The 10,559-nt window shown below is 46.4% G+C and overlaps 1 pseudogene; it reads right to left on the bottom strand.

Annotated features, from left to right (window-relative positions):
- Positions 1 to 608: 608 nt before the first annotated feature.
- LOC139571207 (immunoglobulin lambda-1 light chain-like) lies at positions 609 to 9,795 on the bottom strand (annotated as a pseudogene).
- Positions 9,796 to 10,559: the final 764 nt, after the last annotated feature.

The raw sequence follows: 10,559 nt of genomic DNA on the forward strand, positions 1-10,559 counted from the left end.
AGAGTGCATACATTTTTATTACATTTTTTTTACATACTGAGACAAGGATATCCCTACCGGCCAAACCCTCCCTACCGGCCAAACCCTCCCTAACCCGGACGACGCTATGCCAATTGTGCGTCGCCCCACGGATCTCCCGGTTGCGGCCGGCTGCGACAGAGCCTGGGCGCGAACCCAGCCCAGCCTGGGCGTGAACCCAGAGACTCTGGTGGCGCAGCTAGCACTGCGATGCAGTGCCCTAGACCACAGTGCCCTAGACCACTTCTGTAACTTTCTCTCCATCCTCCGTGTCTCCAAGGGTCCCTGGTTCAACTCCACATCCCTCCATCCTCCTCTAACTTGGTTCATTAGTTTCCAGATTCCCCCTCAATCAGTGCTGTGAAAAATTCTGCCTACATTTCCATCATATTAACCACAGGCTCTTCAATGTAAGGCTACAGTCAACTGTTAGGTCATCTCTGGTTGGTCACAATCCTTCTTATGATAATAAACCAGGTAAGGATTCTGGACTCTTCTGTCTTGGTTCAATTTAAACAGTCATTATCCAGATTCACCCTCATTAAGTGCTGCTAACACTGATGTTCATCAACATGCTCAAATACAAACACTTGTTCTTTAGAATGTGCTTTATTTAATATCCACAATACAACAAAGCTCTAACTATTCCTCTATTAATCATTAGTAATTCAACTCATTTCACAACAGTAGAGAGGTATAGTCATCATGACAGTGTTTCAGATGTCATGTTTTAGAGAACATGATGCCAGTACAGTGAATGCATCAATAGTAACTTGTCATGAGAAACAACCCTCAACAACTATTTGACATTACATTGGTTATTGTCATAATATTCACTGCTGCATTCAGACTTCAGCCCAATATCATCCATGTTGTTAGGATTTTAACTTATATATTTAACAGCAAAGCAAGGATCAAATCATCACTTAAACGTTCTAACAAAATAACAGCTTCACTCGCTGTGAAGCTATAACAAACTACCAGTTGTATTGATTGTCTGAAACTATTGATTTACAGACTACAACTAGTCTTTCTGATCTCTTTCTCAGAGAATGTTGACCCCAACGACACTTTACAAGTGAACACCAGGTCCTTGTCCCAGTCTGCAGTCTGAATGGTCAGATAGCTGCTGATCGTGAAGGTTTTGTCTGGTTGCTGCTCAGCAGGGCTGGTAGAAACATCTTCTGTCACTGATTCACTGTTAGACATCCAGCTGACATCTGCCAACCCCTTGGACCTCTGAGACAGGTTACTAGTCAGACACACCAGTGTTGCTCTGCTGGACTTGAGGTCTTCAGTGGACGGAGGGAACAGGGTCACAGCAGGTGTAGCCAGATCTCCATCTGTAGAAAGTAGTCAACGGATGGGATGAGAAGAAAACACAATGGATAACAGTTTATATTTCAGTAGATGTTGGTATCATTACCAATACACCCTGCATTAAGAGGAAACTGATGCAGCCGCTAAATAGAGAACTGTTGTTCATTATGTTCACAATGACATTGATAGAAGTCATGATACTGTGTTAAAATGTTATTTTCCATGGAGCAGAGAGACAGAGACATGTCTAGAAACATTATTTATAATATTACATCACAGTTCTGAAAGACTAAAATGCTAAAAGCTGAATGAAATGTGCACATTGTTAAAATAAAATACAAATAATTCACAAGCAAGTGGGATAAAAAAAAAAGTATGCATTTGTCTAAGAAATTGAGCAGGATTAAACACTTTGAGATTAAGTATCTCCTTTACATTGAGTTATACAGACAACAGAAATACAATATCTGCATGATAAACATGAACAGAGCAGACCAACCAGAGACATTAACACTGTCATCAAACTGTTTCATAAGTAATTTACAAACATACGAGACAGGATTAAAGCAGGTGCAAAATATTAAATCAGTGAATTAAAATGACATTTTATTAAACAAATATTTAAAAAATATATATATATCTGACCAACACTATAGTAGAAACAAAACATATTCTGTAGATTAAAACATTAGAAGGAAACTCACCAGTAACTATGAGCTTGGTTCCTGGTCCGAATACCACAGTGATTCAGTTTGTATACACAGCCGTACAAAAACCTCCTCACTCTCTCTACTGAGAGGACTGGAACTGAAACATCCCATTCAGACAGAGCTTCACTCTCACTACTGAGAGGACAGGAACTGAAACATCCCATTCAGACAGAGCTTCACTCTCTCTACTGAGAGGACAGGAACTGAAACATCCCATTCAGACAGAGCTTCACTCTCACTACTGAGAGGACAGGAACTGAAACATCCCATTTAGACAAAGCTTCACTCTCTCTACTGAGAGGACAGGAACTAAAACATCCCATTCAGACAGAGCTTCACTCTCTCTACTGAGAGGACAGGAACTGAAACATCCCATTCAGACAGAGCTTCACTCTCACTACTGAGAGGACAGGAACTGAAACATCCCATTCAGACAGAGCTTCACTCTCTCTACTGAGAGGACAGGAACTGAACCATCCCATTCAGACAGAGCTTCACTCTCTCTACTGAGAGGACAGGAACTGAAACATCCCATTCAGACAGAGCTTCACTCTCTCTACTGAGAGGACAGGAACTGAAACATCCCATTCAGACAGAGCTTCACTCTCTCTACTGAGAGGACAGGAACTGAAACATCCCATTCAGACAGAGCTTCACTCTCTCTACTGAGAGGACAGGAACTGAAACATCCCATTCAGACAGAGCTTCACTCTCTCTACTGAGAGGACAGGAACTGAAACATCCCATTCAGACAGAGCTTCACTCTCTCTACAAACATCTCAGGTTTTTCTAGAGTTTCTCTCTATGAAGTAACAGTATATAGAATAGCATCATATTCTGCTGTTGGTGTCTGGTCCTTTTGAATCCATCAGTTAAAGCAATATCCATATGATGCCGTTTTGACCTGATGATGATGATGATGATTTGATGATGATGCTGATCACAACAAGAGAGACAACATCAGTTTCCTTTCAGACAATGTCTTCTTATAATCTTTTTGACATGTAGGAATGAATGGTTCTTCCATTCCCAGGTCTCCCATTGTGTCATGTATATATTGTTATAATAATTAATCACTGACCAACTGCTGTTTCTTAGAGTTCAACCCTCTACCACGAAGCAGAAGTGAGTGTATTTGGTGAGGAGGTTTTTGTCATGGTGTACATCACTGTGATACAGCCTCTTCAACAGAGATGTCCCATGTCTGACAGTAATACACTGCTGAGTCTTTCTCCTCCACATTGTTAATAATCAAACTCTAATCTGATTTAGACTGATGATTAGATGTGAATTTATGAGAGGAGAAACCAGAACCATATTCTACAGAGCTCCAACCAGTGTGGTACCACCTTAACATGTACTGAGGGACTCTTCCTGGAACCTGTTAATACCAACCAGCAATATTATCAACAGTCTCCAGGTTACAGTCCAGAGTGTCCGTCTCTATTATCAACAGTCCCCAGGTTACAGTCCAGAGTGGCCGTCTCTATTATCAACAGTCCCCAGGTTACAGTCCAGAGTGGCCGTCTGTATTATCAACAGTCCCCAGGTTACAGTCCAGAGTGGTCGTCTCTATTATCAACAGTCCCCAGGTTACAGTCCATAGTGTCCGTCTCTATCATCAACAGTCCCCAGGTTACAGTCCAGAGTGGCCGTCTCTATTATCAACAGTCCCCAGGTTACAGTCCAGAGTGGCCGTCTCTATTATCAACAGTCCCCAGGTTACAGTCCAGAGTGGCCGTCTATTATCAACAGTCCCCAGGTTACAGTCCAGAGTGGCCGTCTCTATTATCAACAGTCCCCAGGTTACAGTCCAGAGTGTCCGTCTCTATCATCAACAGTCCCCAGGTTACAGTCCAGAGTGTCCGTCTCTATTATCAACAGTCCCCAGGTTACAGTCCAGAGTGTCCGTCTCTATTATCAACAGTCCCCAGGTTACAGTCCTTAGTGGCCTTCTCTATTATCAACAGTCCCCAGGTTACAGTCCAGAGTGGCCGTCTCTATTATCAACAGTCCCCAGGTTACAGTCCAGAGTGTCTCTCTCCATTATCAACAGTCCCCAGGTTACAGTCCAGAGTGGCCTTCTCTATCATCAACAGTCCCCAGGTTACAGTCCATAGTGGCCTTCTCTATCATCAACAGTCCACAGGTTACAGTCCAGAGTGTCTGTCTCTATTATCAACAGTCCCGAGGTTACAGTCCAGAGTGTCCGTCTCTATTATCAACAGTCCCCAGGTTACAGTCCAGAGTGGCCGTCTCTATTATCAACAGTCCCCAGGTTACAGTCCAGTGTATCCGTCTCTTATCAACAGTCCCCAGGTTACAGTCCAGAGAGGCCGTTTCTATCATCAACAGGCCCCAGGTTACAGTCCAGTGTATCCGTCTCTTATCAACAGTCCCCAGGTTACAGTCCAGAGTGGCCATCTCTATTATCAACAGTCCCCAGGTTACAGTCCATAGTGGCCGTCTCTATTATCAACAGTCCCCAGGTTACAGTCCAGAGTGGTCGTCTCTATTGTCAACAGTCCTCCCCAGGTTACAGTCCATAGTGGCCGTCTCTATTATCAACAGTCCCCATGTTACAGTCCAGAGTGTCCGTCTCTATTGTCAACAGTCCCCAGGTTACAGTCCAGAGTGGTCGTCTCTATTATCAACAGTCCCCAGGTTACAGTCCAGAGTGTCCGTCTCTATTATCAACAGTCCTCCCCAGGTTACAGTCCATAGTGGCCGTCTCTATTATCAACAGTCCCCATGTTACAGTCCAGAGTGTCCGTCTCTATTGTCAACAGTCCCCAGGTTACAGTCCAGAGTGGCCATCTCTATCATCAACAGTCCCCAGGTTACAGTCCAGAGTGGCCGTCTCTATTATCAACAGTCCCCAGGTTACAGTCCAGAGTGGCCGTCTCTATTATCAACAGTCTCCAGGTTACAGTCCAGAGTGGCCGTCTCTATTATCAACAGTACCCAGGTTACAGTCCAGAGTTGCCGTCTCTATTATCAACAGTCCCCAGGTTACAGTCCAGAGTGGCCGTCTCTATTATCAACAGTCCCCAGGTTACAGTCCAGAGTGTCTCTCTCCATTATCAACAGTCCCCAGGTTACAGTCCATAGTGGCCGTCTCTATTATCAACAGTCTCCAGGTTACAGTCCAGAGTCCCGTCTCTATTATCAACAGTCCCCAGGTTATAGTCCATGGTGGTCGTCTCTATTATCAACAGTCCCCAGGTTACAGTCCAGAGTGTCCGTCTCTATTATCAACAGTCCCCAGGTTACAGTCCAGTGGCCTTCTCTATTATCAACAGTCCCCAGGTTACAGTCCAGAGTGGCCGTCTCTATTATCAACAGTCCCCAGGTTACAGTCCAGTGTATCCGTCTCTTATCAACAGTCCCCAGGTTACAGTCCAGAGAGGCCGTTTCTATCATCAACAGGCCCCAGGTTACAGTCCAGTGTATCCGTCTCTTATCAACAGTCCCCAGGTTACAGTCCAGAGTGGCCGGCTCTATTGTCAACAGTCCCCAGGTTACAGTCCAGAGTGTCCGTCTCTACTATCAACAGTCCCCAGGTTACAGTCCAGAGTGGTCGTCTCTATTGTCAACAGTCCCCAGGTTACAGTCCAGAGTGTCCGTCTCTATTATCAGCAGTCCTCCCCAGGTTACAGTCCATAGTGGCCGTCTCTATTATCAACAGTCCCCATGTTACAGTCCAGAGTGTCCGTCTCTATTGTCAACAGTCCCCAGGTTACAGTCCAGAGTGGCCATCTCTATCATCAACAGTCCCCAGGTTACAGTCCAGAGTGGCCGTCTCTATTATCAACAGTCCCCAGGTTACAGTCCAGAGTGGCCGTCTCTATTATCAACAGTCTCCAGGTTACAGTCCAGAGTGGCCGTCTCTATTATCAACAGTCCCCAGGTTACAGTCCAGAGTGGCCGTCTCTATTATCAACAGTCCCCATGTTACAGTCCAGAGTGGCCGTCTCTATTATCAACAGTCCCCATGTTACAGTCCAGAGTGGCCGTCTCTATTATCAACAGTCCCCAGGTTACAGTCCAGAGTGTCTCTCTCCATTATCAACAGTCCCCAGGTTACAGTCCAGAGTGGCCTTCTCTATCATCAACAGTCCCCAGGTTACAGTCCAAAGTGGCCGTCTCTATTATCAACAGTCCCCAGGTTACAGTCCAGAGTGGCCGTCTCTATTATCAACAGTCCCCAGGTTACAGTCCAGAGTGCCTATCTCTATTATCAACAGTCCCCAGGTTACAGTCCAGAGTGGCCGTCTCTATTATCAACAGACCCCAGGTTACAGTCCAGAGTGACCGTCTCTATTATCAACAGTCCCCAGGATACAGTCCAGAGTGTCCGTCTCTATTATCAACAGTCCCCAGGTTACAGTCCAGAGTGCCCGTCTCTATTATCAACAGTCCCCAGGTTACAGTCCAGAGTGGTCGTCTCTATTATCAACAGTCCCCAGGATACAGTCCAGAGTGTCCGTCTCTATTATCAACAGTCCCCAGGTTACAGTCCAGAGTGCCCGTCTCTATTATCAACAGTCCCCAGGTTACAGTCCAGAGTGGCCGTCTCTATTATCAACAGTCCCCAGGTTACAGTCCAGAGTGTCCGTCTCTATTATCAACAGTCCCCAGGTTACAGTCCAGAGTGGCCGTCTCTATTATCAACAGTCCCCAGGTTACAGTCCAGAGTGTCCGTCTCTATTATCAACAGTCCCCAGGTTACAGTCCAGAGTGTCCGTCTCTATTATCAACAGTCCCCAGGTTACAGTCCAGTGGCCTTCTCTATTATCAACAGTCCCCAGGTTACAGTCCAGAGTGTCCGTCTCTATTATCAACAGTCCCCAGGTTACAGTCCAGAGTGTCCGTCTCTATTATCAACAGTCCCCAGGTTACAGTCCAGTGGCCTTCTCTATTATCAACAGTCCCCAGGTTACAGTCCAGAGTGTCCGTCTCTATTATCAACAGTACCCAGGTTACAGTCCAGAGTTGCCGTCTCTATTATCAACAGTCCCCAGGTTACAGTCCAGAGTGGCCGTCTCTATTATCAACAGTCCCCAGGTTACAGTCCAGAGTGTCTCTCTCCATTATCAACAGTCCCCAGGTTACAGTCCATAGTGGCCGTCTCTATTATCAACAGTCTCCAGGTTACAGTCCAGAGTCCCGTCTCTATTATCAACAGTCCCCAGGTTATAGTCCATGGTGGTCGTCTCTATTATCAACAGTCCCCAGGTTACAGTCCAGAGTGTCCGTCTCTATTATCAACAGTCCCCAGGTTACAGTCCAGTGGCCTTCTCTATTATCAACAGTCCCCAGGTTACAGTCCAGAGTGGCCGTCTCTATTATCAACAGTCCCCAGGTTACAGTCCAGTGTATCCGTCTCTTATCAACAGTCCCCAGGTTACAGTCCAGAGAGGCCGTTTCTATCATCAACAGGCCCCAGGTTACAGTCCAGTGTATCCGTCTCTTATCAACAGTCCCCAGGTTACAGTCCAGAGTGGCCGGCTCTATTGTCAACAGTCCCCAGGTTACAGTCCAGAGTGTCCGTCTCTACTATCAACAGTCCCCAGGTTACAGTCCAGAGTGGTCGTCTCTATTGTCAACAGTCCCCAGGTTACAGTCCAGAGTGTCCGTCTCTATTATCAGCAGTCCTCCCCAGGTTACAGTCCATAGTGGCCGTCTCTATTATCAACAGTCCCCATGTTACAGTCCAGAGTGTCCGTCTCTATTGTCAACAGTCCCCAGGTTACAGTCCAGAGTGGCCATCTCTATCATCAACAGTCCCCAGGTTACAGTCCAGAGTGGCCGTCTCTATTATCAACAGTCCCCAGGTTACAGTCCAGAGTGGTCGTCTCTATTGTCAACAGTCCCCAGGTTACAGTCCAGAGTGTCCGTCTCTATTATCAGCAGTCCTCCCCAGGTTACAGTCCATAGTGGCCGTCTCTATTATCAACAGTCCCCATGTTACAGTCCAGAGTGTCCGTCTCTATTGTCAACAGTCCCCAGGTTACAGTCCAGAGTGGCCATCTCTATCATCAACAGTCCCCAGGTTACAGTCCAGAGTGGCCGTCTCTATTATCAACAGTCCCCAGGTTACAGTCCAGAGTGGCCGTCTCTATTATCAACAGTCTCCAGGTTACAGTCCAGAGTGGCCGTCTCTATTATCAACAGTCCCCAGGTTACAGTCCAGAGTGGCCGTCTCTATTATCAACAGTCCCCATGTTACAGTCCAGAGTGGCCGTCTCTATTATCAACAGTCCCCATGTTACAGTCCAGAGTGGCCGTCTCTATTATCAACAGTCCCCAGGTTACAGTCCAGAGTGTCTCTCTCCATTATCAACAGTCCCCAGGTTACAGTCCAGAGTGGCCTTCTCTATCATCAACAGTCCCCAGGTTACAGTCCAAAGTGGCCGTCTCTATTATCAACAGTCCCCAGGTTACAGTCCAGAGTGGCCGTCTCTATTATCAACAGTCCCCAGGTTACAGTCCAGAGTGCCTATCTCTATTATCAACAGTCCCCAGGTTACAGTCCAGAGTGGCCGTCTCTATTATCAACAGACCCCAGGTTACAGTCCAGAGTGCCCGTCTCTATTATCAACAGTCCCCAGGTTACAGTCCAGAGTGGCCGTCTCTATTATCAACAGTCCCCAGGATACAGTCCAGAGTGTCCGTCTCTATTATCAACAGTCCCCAGGTTACAGTCCAGAGTGCCCGTCTCTATTATCAACAGTCCCCAGGTTACAGTCCAGAGTGGCCGTCTCTATTATCAACAGTCCCCAGGTTACAGTCCAGAGTGTCCGTCTCTATTATCAACAGTCCCCAGGTTACAGTCCAGAGTGGCCGTCTCTATTATCAACAGTCCCCAGGTTACAGTCCAGAGTGTCCGTCTCTATTATCAACAGTCCCCAGGTTACAGTCCAGAGTGTCCGTCTCTATTATCAACAGTCCCCAGGTTACAGTCCAGTGGCCTTCTCTATTATCAACAGTCCCCAGGTTACAGTCCAGAGTGTCCGTCTCTATTATCAACAGTCCCCAGGTTACAGTCCAGAGTGTCCGTCTCTATTATCAACAGTCCCCAGGTTACAGTCCAGTGGCCTTCTCTATTATCAACAGTCCCCAGGTTACAGTCCAGAGTGTCCGTCTCTATTATCAACAGTTCCCAGGTTACAGTCCAGAGTGGCCGTCTCTATTATCAACAGTCCCCAGGTTACAGTCCAGAGTGGCCGTCTCTATTATCAACAGTCCCCAGGTTACAGTCCAGAGTGGTCGTCTCTATTATCAACAGTCCCCAGGTTACAGTCCAGAGTGGCCGTCTCTATTATCAACAGTCCCCAGGTTACAGTCCATAGTGGCCATCTCTACTATCAACAGTCCCCAGGTTACAGTCCATAGTGGCCGTCTCTTTTATCAACAGTCACCAGGTTATAGTCCATGGTGGTCGTCTCTTTTATCAACAGTCCCCAGGTTACAGTCCAGAGAGGCCGTCTCTATTATCAACAGTCCCCAGGTTACAGTCCATAGTGGCCTTCTCTCCTTTCCTCACTGTCACAACAGGAGGCTTCTGTGTCACCACAGTCACACCACTGACACCTGGGAAATAAGAAGACGACATGTAGTAAAGAGAAACATACAGACTCATTATTAATAAAACAGGAAGTAAAACCTCCAGGAAGTCAGACTCCATACATGTTAGAGCAGTGATGAGAGTGCAGAGTGTCCCCAGCATGTTGTCAGAGTGTGGTGTGAACGGCCCTTACTGTCCAGCTGAGAGATGAGCAGGGTTGGAGTGTAAGGAGAGGAGAGGCTGCAGGACCCACCTATAAGGAGACAGACAGGGAGGAACAGAGGGAGGGGCCTCTATATCTAAGCCTATCAGCTTCTGTAATGATGGACTTCTGATCAATTTAAATTACTGTGTTACAGATACAGGTATCCTGTGTGTGTGTATCCTGTGTGTGTATTTCTTTTCTCTCCTTCTCCCCTCACAGGTGGCAATCATCATTCCCCAATCAGTCACCAATCAGTCGCTAATCAGAAGACACCTGCTCCTTTTCTCCTACCCTATCACATTCCCTTTCCCTTGGTTTAAAACCCTGTCAGTTGTTTTCTCTGGAGCTCGATCTCTATGTCATGCAATTTCTCTCTAGATCTCTTGTGGTTTGCAACTACATGTCACTTTGTCTGTTACCCTGTGAGTATTGTTTTGTTATGGTGTTTGGCTGTTTGTTTGATGGTGGGAAAAGGGGGTACCAAGACAAGTCGCCCATGGGCATACACTACCTGTAGGAATACTTTGTCTAAGAACACTAGTTAGAACTGGGCGGACCACCCGCTGTATTTTTGGTTAGTTAGTTAACTGTATTGAAGTAGGCTAGACTAGCTTAGGGGTGTTTTTGGATATTTGTTTCTTTCCTTGGGTCCAGCTCAGCCCCTTTTCCTGCCCTCCTTTACGCGTGTTTAAAAATAAACCCTTAGTGCTTGATGGTAATTTAGTTGTCCGTGGTT

The sequence above is a fragment of the Salvelinus alpinus genome, chromosome 1, assembly GCF_045679555.1.
Source record: "Salvelinus alpinus chromosome 1, SLU_Salpinus.1, whole genome shotgun sequence".
Lineage (NCBI taxonomy): Eukaryota > Metazoa > Chordata > Actinopteri > Salmoniformes > Salmonidae > Salvelinus > Salvelinus alpinus.